The 9,141-nt window shown below is 36.4% G+C and overlaps 1 pseudogene; it reads left to right on the forward strand.

The window, feature by feature from the left end:
• The first annotated feature begins 2,482 nt into the window (after window positions 1-2,482).
• LOC109679896 (prothymosin alpha pseudogene) lies at window positions 2,483-5,511 on the forward strand (annotated as a pseudogene).
• Window positions 5,512-9,141: the final 3,630 nt, after the last annotated feature.

Here is a 9,141-nt window from a genome sequence, read left to right on the forward strand (position 1 = left end):
TAATGGAATTTGTTTTGCTTGTGCGCAAAATCCAATGACTATGTCAGGTGGAAAGAAGCTGGAACCTATTAGTCTGTAACACTGATTCTCATAGCTTAAGGACCTTGGAGATGGGATAAAGATTATTCAAAACAAAATTCCTTACTTAATTCTAATAATACAATGGTACAACTTCAGAACTTTTCATTTTGTACAAGATTAAGGCTACTTCCTAGCAAACTGAGTATAAATTTTAGTAGTCAAAAGCAAAAGTTAATGATTTTTAGAATTTTCTGATGTTTCTTAACATAGAAAGTTTACCAGCCAAGTTGTTTTGTTTAATATTGTGAAGTGTGTTTTGAAATCCCATATTTTCAAGGAAAAATAGTTTGAAGTACCTCATTAGTCATGAATAACATATAGTTACAACTGCTTCTCATTTCACTAAAGATTTTTTCAATAGGCACCCTGAGCTCATCACTAATATTTAAAAATTATTTTAGAAACTTAACATACCCATAATAAAAGTCCAGACTTTACTATTAAAATTAGACCACTTTAGATATGGGTCATGCACATGAATATCATTGTCAAGTTCTAAATAATAAATTATCATAAAATAGAACTGCATATTGAAAGCAAGTGCCATTATCAACAGGGTGTTCCAACATTAAGAAATGTAATGGTGTAACACATAATATTAGATATCCAAACTTCTCCAGTGTTCTTTGTAACAATGAGATATGTTAATTGTCATAACAGAAATGTATAGATAAGTGGGTTATGAGAAACTTCATTCCTGTAAGTTTTCTCAGGTGATAATTAGTACTAACAGTTAGGTTAGCCAAATCTGTACCTAGAGTCAAAGTGATTGTCAAATAGCAGGAGGAAATGCAATGGAATAGAATGGAGTATAAGTTATGATTACTGAAAATATGACTGTTATTGGTCAGTGACAAAACAGGCATGTTTCATTGACCTGAGTGAGCTTACATTCTAGCAGATTACATGGAAAAATAATATAAGCAAGAAAAAGGGGTTGCAAATTAGAAGGGAGATAAAATGAACTCTGTAAATAACAGAGGGTTTAAGAGCAAGAATAGGAAGAAAATGCAGTATTCTATTTAATGGTCATGATGACTGTCATGGAAAAGATGACCAAGAAGAACACCAGAGAGGGAGATAGATTAAAGACATTTGGGAGATGAGTATTCTGATTCAAGAAACAGAGTAAGGTGAGAACTTTCTTTCTGGACTTAAGAAAAATCAAGAGTTCAATGTAGGAGAGACCCAAGATGGTGGTTAGGATAGAGAATCAGAAATCCTAAGCTCTGTGACTCTAGAACCCTCCTTGACACATTGGAGCTACAGTTGGGTAATTCTAATTGCTTCTAGCCAAAATAATAACCACCATCAAATTAGGTGCAGATAAAGTTCAAAGGCTAATCCACAAATCAGCCTGTAATTGCACCTAACAGCTATGAAAATCCCCTATGGCCCAGCCAGAAAGGCATGTCCAGCCCTGGGGAAAAAAAGCTCCCTAGACGTTTTTCATTTTTTTTCTCTTTTACTCTCCCAACAAGCAGAAGACAGCATCAATCACAATCAAACTTTGCAACATCCTGGAATCATAGCCCATGGAAAGCCTCCCTACATTGAACCAAACTGAAAAAAGCAACATCATTTTTCCCTGTACAGGTGAGCATCATGCACCACATGTGACTCACCTACCCACCCTCCCAGGAACACAATCCAGCACAGCTCCCAGGTAGACTGAACCCCTCTCCCTCCAGCAAAACTGAAAAATACAAACAATGAACTGTAATCTAACACTGACAGCATGGGTTGGGGGTGGAACACTGAACCTGCACCAGACAGTGGTGTTGGGGCAGGGAGCTGAACTTTTTGGTGCAAATTCTCAGTGAAATGCATGAAAAGCTCAAAGGCTGAGAGTGGGGGTGGTGGATCCCAGAGTTCATCTCATATGACAGAATGTAGCATTCAAAACATAATGGTCCCCCTTACTGAGGGTGTGCCACCTGGTGAAAGAAACAACAGCTCTGACCACCATGCACAAACAGGCAAACTTACCTCACCTCCCAATTCTGGAAAGGAAGAACCAAATACTACTCACAAGTCAGTTACCTGGTGAGACCACATTGGAGTTCCCACTTATACACTAATACCAGGCTTGGACTCCTAAGGAATAATTCCAGAACTTTTACCAAAGACTGAACTTTTTGTTTTTCCTGTACCTGGTATTTTTTATTATGCTTTTTGTTTTTGTTTTGTGTTTTTCTTCTTCCTGTATTATTAGCTTCACCATCACTATTTTCTTAACCTTATTCTTATCAAAACAGAAAACAGTGGAAGACCACTCCAGCAGACTAGAACAAGAGGAAGAAAGAATTTCAGAGCTCAAAGATAAAATAGAAATTAAAGAAAAAACAGAAGAATTCTTAATCAAACAACTCAAGAGCTGTGAGAGGAATATGTAAGAATCATGGCCATTGAGGAAGGAGAAGAGGTACAAGCAACAGGAGTACATAACATATTCAATAAAATAATAGAAAATTTCCCAAATATTGAGAAAGTTTTTTCCATTCAGGTAAAGGAAGCCTCCGGGACACCAAACAGACTTGACCAAAGTAGAAACTCCCCACAGCATATTATCAATAGAACAACAAGCACAGAGAACAAAGTATATTGAAAGCAGCTTTCCCACCAGATTCCCCGAACCTTTGCTTTCATTCTCAACCGTTGCATTGGACCACCGGCGTGCTCCACCATGTCAGAGTGGCTGTGGACAACAGCTCCAAGATCACCACCAAGGACTTAAAGGAAAAGAAGGAAGTTATGGAGGAGGCATAAAATGGAAGAGATGCTCCTGCCAACTGGAATGCTAATGAGGAAAATGGAGAGCAGGAGGCTGACAATGAAGTAGATGAAGAAGAGGAAGAAGGCGGGGAAGAAGCAGAGGAGGAGGAAGGTGATGGTGTGGAAGAGGATGGAGATGAAGATGAGGAGACTGAGGCAGCCACAGGCAAATGGGCAACTGAAGATGGTGATGTTGATACCAAGAAGCAGAAGACTGATGAGGATGACTAGATAGCAAAAAAGGAAAAGTTAAACGCAAAAATTCTGCTGTGACCTAGTCAACCCTTCACTTCCTGTCTAACAATCTACATGTGGTCACCTTCAAGTAGAGAGGCTCACCTGCCCACCCACTGTGGGCAGCACCACCCAAGCTCTCCGCCACCCCACCAAAACCACAATGTGAATTTGCAACAGGAGAAGAAAAAATACAAAACTTCCAAGGCCCTGCTTTTTTACTTAAAAGTACTTTAGCAAAGAAAATTTGTCTGTATTTTTTATTTACATTTTATATTTTTGTACATATTGTTAGGGGTCAGCTATTTTTAATGATCTTGGATGACCAAACCAGCCTTGAGAGCTTTCTCTGTCTTACTACTTTACTTGTGCTGTGACCATGTTCGTTATAATCTCAAAGGAGAAAATAACCTTGTAAAAAAAGCAAAAACAATAACAAAAAATCTTATTCCGAGCATTCCAGTAACTCCTTTTGTGTACATACTTAGCTGTACTATAAGTAGTTGGTTTGTATGACATGGTTAAAAAGTCCAAAATCAGACAACACACCCAAAATGGAGAACTACAGGCTAATCTCCTTAATGAACATCAATGCAAAAATTCTAATAAAATAATGGCAAATTGAATCCAACAACATATCAGAAAGATCATTCACTATGACCAATTCGGCATCATCCCAGAGATGTAAGGATGGTTCAAAACATACAAATCAATAAATGTAATGCAGCATATTAATAGAAGCAAAGACAAAAACCACTTGATCATCTCAATAGGTGCAGAAAAAGCCTTTGATGAGATCCAACACCACTCCATGATAAATGTTCTAAGAAAACAAGGAATAGAAGGAAGTTACCTCAATATTATAAAGGCTATGTATGACAAACTTATAGTCAACATCATACTTACTGGGAAAATACTAAAACCATTTCCCCTAAAGTCAGGAATGAGACAAGTATGCCAACTCTCCCCACTCCTATTCAAAATAGTCCTGGAATTCCTAGCCAGAGCAATAAGGCAAGAAGAAGAAATAAAAGAATACAAATAAGTAAAGAATTAGTCAAAGTATCTCTATTTGCAGATGACATGATCCTATACCTCAAAGATCCAAAAAACTCCATCCAAACACTCCTAGACATCATAAACAGCCTCAGTAAGGTAGCAAGATACAAAATCAACTTATAAAAATCAGTAGTCTTTCTATAAACCAACAATGAATAAATTGAGAAAGAATATAAGAAAACAATTCCACTTACAATAGCCTCAAAAAAAAATCAAATACCTAGGAATAAACTTAACAAAGGATGCAAATGACCTCTACAAGGAGAACTAGAAAGACTGATAAAAGAAATTGAGGAAGACTACAGAAGGTAGAAAGATCTCCCATGCTCATGGATTGGCACTATCAACACAGTAAAAATAGCTATACTACCAAAAACAATCTACATGTTCAATGCAATTCCCATCTAAATCCCCATGACATTCTTCACAGAGATTGAAAATCTACTCTAAAGTTCATTTGGAAACACAGAAGACCGTGAATAGCAAAGGTAATACTCAGCAAAAAGAGCAATGCTGGAGGTATCACAATACTGGACTTCAATCTCTACTACAGAGCCATAGCAATAAAAACAGCCTGTTACTGGCATAAAAACACATATGAAGACCAGTGGAACAGAATAGAGGAACCAAATATGAATCCACACAGCAACACTCGCCTTCTTTTTGACAAAATCTTACGATGCTTACGATGGAGAAAAGAGGCTCTTTTACAAATGTTGTTGGGAGAAGCCGTTATCTACCTGCAGAAAACTGAAACTAGATCCATGCCTGTCTCCCTGTACTAGTATCAACTCAAATTGGATTAAGGACCTTAATATAAGACCCAAAACCTTGCAGATAGTACGTAAAAGAGCAGGGAATACCCTGGAAACAGTAGGTGAAGGTAAGGGCTTCCTCAGTAGAACTCCAGCAGCCCAGCAACTAAGGGAAAGGATGGACAAATGGGAGTACATGAAATTAAAAAGCTTATACCCAGTAAAAGAAATGGTTTCTAAATTGAAGACACCACTCACAGAGTGGGAGAAAATCTTTGCTAGCTATACATCAGACAAAGGACTGATAACCAGAATATAAATGGAGCTCAAAAAACTAAACTCCCCAACAATCAATGAACCAATAAAGAAGTGGGCAACTGAACTAAACAGAATGCTTTCAAAGGAAGAAATCCAAATGGCCAAAAACACATGAAAAAATGTTCACCATTCCTGGCCATTAAGGAAATGCAAGTCAAAACCACACTAAGATTCCACTTCACTTCTGTTTAGAATAGCTAGCATCAAGAACACTACCAACAACAAATGTTGGTGAGGATGCAGGCAAAAACTGCATCCTCATACACTGGTGGTGGGAATGTAAGCTAGTACAACCACTATGGAAAACAAAATGGAGGCTTCTTAAAAAACTAAACATAGATCGGGGGGGTGGGGAAAGAGGAGGGAGGTGGCCCAAACAATGTATACACATGTAAGCAAATATAAAAATGACAAAATAAACAACAACAAAGAGAATTTAATGTAAGTGGAATTAGGGTAAAAGATATAAGCAAAATGATAAGAGAAGGGAATCAGTTTAATTGGACTTTAATGACCTCTGGGTAAAATATTGAGCCATCAAGTTTGTTAAGTAGAAGAGTGACAGTATCTGGCTTACATTTCAAATTGGCTGTCAGAGAGCATAGATTATGTCAGAGAGCATGGATTGAAAGATATAATTCACTTACTAAATAACTGTTGTAATCTAGCAGATATACTATGATGGACCAGATCAGTGTTGCAGCACCAACACCTTTTCCTTACTTATTATGAGAGTTGTACATGTATTTTGAAGATGGAGATGCCACTCTTTTCTCACTTATAGATAGGTGGTATGAGAGAAATAAAAAAATCAAGTAAGATATTGGTATTTTAATTTTAAAATTATAACTACTCATTGCCATTGCCTGAGGTGTTGAAATCATCAGAGAAATAGAACATTATTGTATGTTTTAAGTTTTAAAGGTCTATTAGACATTCAAGTGGAGATATCAAGTAGCTCTGGCTCATATTAGCCTTGGGTTTGGATAGAGATCTGGGTTATAGTAATAAATTTTGGAATTGTGAACATATGGATGCTAGTTTAGAGACATGGAACTCACTAAGAGCTTTTAGTGAGCAACGCTGGACCAATAGCTGATGCCCCATAGCATTCTGGCCTTAACACATTTCTTACTTAGGGGAGTTAGGAAGCCAGTTCCTGGATAAGTGATATGGAGTCACATGGAAAAAATGACACAAGCTAATTTAAAGAATTTGACACATCTTTAAATTAAATAGACATAATTTATTAATGTTATACCTCTACTCGCTATTTCTTAGCACCCTTTATGAACATTTATTGGTTTTATTATCAATTCCTTTTCTATGTGCCTTCAGCACTGAATGGGGAAGAGTAATAGTAGTGAGGAACCAGGTCAACTAAAGTGGTAATAAAAAGCTTATGTTCTTTATTTTTTGTTCAACTGTGATAGAAATAGGGGGAAGGACAGAGATCTCTAAAAGAGCTATAATATGTAAGTTGTTTAAGAAAAATTGGAAGAAGTCTGTTAATACAAATATGTATTAATTTGTGCTCTGTCGTACTTTTTGGCATGAAATACCAAAGGAAATTTTCTATATATCAATTTATTGTTTTTGATGGAAAAATGTTTATATTCATCATATATTTCTCATAGACATGAAAATGAAACATTATTTTTCCTAATTTAGCATGAATACTCTTCATGGGGTAGTCATGAAGTTTTTGAAACATTGAAATACCATTTAATAAAAATGTAATTCATCTTGCCTAATGTCATTGAAACTGTCATTTGTAAGGGCCATCATTAATTACTCAACTGGCAGAAGTAATTATTTTTAAATATTGTCCTTTTGGAAGCTCAGCAAAAAGAAAGCAAAAATTGCCTCTGCAGAATAAGCAACTGGAAGGTTTCTTTGTAGTCAGCACTTAAAGGTGACTTCTGATCTGTTGTTAAGATACTCTCCTCTGGAAAAAAGAGCATATGGCACTTTCCCCTCACCCTTTGCTTACTTTACAATTCATTCATAGAAAAATTAGAGACTCAACAGCAGCATAATTTCATCCTTGATGCTTGCTCTTTTTTTTTTCTAAGAACTACATCAAAAATGACACTAGTGCAATGGGATTTTACTTTCCCCTTACAGAGCAAAGATGTTGCTGATTATACAGATCTTAAAATGAAAATACCAGATAACAAATTTAAAGGATCCCAGACTTTAAAAAGCAAGCATACATGTTGTAAATTGAAATGCCTTAGAATATGCTTCAGGATATGAAAGTCCTCAATTCCCTTGTTGGCCTGAGTTTCAATTTATAGCTAATTTTCTTTTCTTTTTCTCAACAGTACTTGACTTGTAAATAGGATATACTTGCAAATGAAAGCTATGAAGTCACTGTCACACTGCTCCAGCAATCTCAGTTCAGATTAACTGTCTATTAATCAACCTGCCTTGGTACCTTGGCTTACATAGCTTTAGAAGTACAGAGAATTTAAAAAAAAATACTGGCATCAATACTCTGAATAGATGGGAGAAAACTGGACAGTTTCTGAGTGGTTATTTCCAAGTCTTTGTGATTAAAATACTTTAAGTGTTATTTTGGATCATATTATAATTAAATACTCCCAAGTGAGTTTAGAGATACACTGGTTACAACATTGAACTTGTTAAATAATGAAAAAATGAGGATTATGAACTTAATATGTATGTTCACATCAAAAGCCATGCTTCACATGGTAAGAACCAATGGGAGAATTGAGACATGTCTTAGACCTAGACAGTGTCAGTTTTCCAAAGTCAAGGAACCTGTGATGAAGAAGTCAGCACAGCATTCACATTTTGAGTAGTAATATAATTTGAGCATCAAATATAGTTCATAGCATTACATTGTTATGCTAAATTTTAGTTTTGTTGACTTTGTTGATTTTAAATTTTAATTGATAGATTTTTAAGATGTAGATATTAGCATAAGAATTTTGTACTCAATTATAATACTAATATTGTGTCAAAAGATGGCAGAACAAATGCCCCTGTGTGATGACACATGCCTGTATTCTCAGTTACTTGGGAAGCTGAGATCATGAAGGTCACAGTCCAATACTAAACTGGGAGAAAATGTTAGTGAGACCTCACCTCAATAAATGAGTAGGGTGTGCTGGCTCATACCTGTCACTTCAAGTACGTGGGTAGGGGGTAGGAGGATCACAGTCCAAGGCCAACCAAGTGAGACTCCAAATGAAAACAAAACAAAACAAACAAACAAACAAAACAAAAGCAAAGGAGGGCTGGAGGTGTGGCTCAAGTGGTAGAATGTCTGCCTTGCAAACATGAAGCCCAGAGTTCAAGCCTCAGTATTATTAGTACTGCTCTTCCCTGCACCCTGCCCAAAAACTGAAATTAGGTTACAAAAGTCATTAAAGGTAACACCCAATGAAATGCATGCACAATTCGAACAGACATAAAACATTTACCAACAATAATCAAAAAAGAAAAGAGCTTGACTGGAGGTATGGCTCAAGCAGTAAGAATGCCTGCTTTGTAAGTGTGAAGCCTTGTGTTCAAATACCAGTCTCACTGCCCCCCAAAAAAATAGAAAGAAAAGGGATTCAAATCCATGGGGCAACCCAATAACATCAAAGCCAAAGAAAAGTTCATGCTATCTGGGTAGATCTTGATGAAGTATCTAACTCTATTAACCAAATGCAAAATAGTAGAATGGAATATGATGAATCCAAGAAATTCCATGATTGTTAACTAAACTTACCAGAGTTTAGGAAGAGCGAATATGCAGATAGGTAGCAGAAGAAAAATTGAGAGTCAGAGACAAAGAAAGAGACATGGACTGAGATACAAAGAAGCCTTTAAACATATGACAAGACCTGAAGATTTTAGAAGAGGTGAGAAAATCCACCAAGTCTTCACATTTTCAATACATTCA

The sequence above is a fragment of the Castor canadensis genome, chromosome 1 (assembly GCF_047511655.1).
Source record: "Castor canadensis chromosome 1, mCasCan1.hap1v2, whole genome shotgun sequence".
Classification (NCBI taxonomy): domain Eukaryota; kingdom Metazoa; phylum Chordata; class Mammalia; order Rodentia; family Castoridae; genus Castor; species Castor canadensis.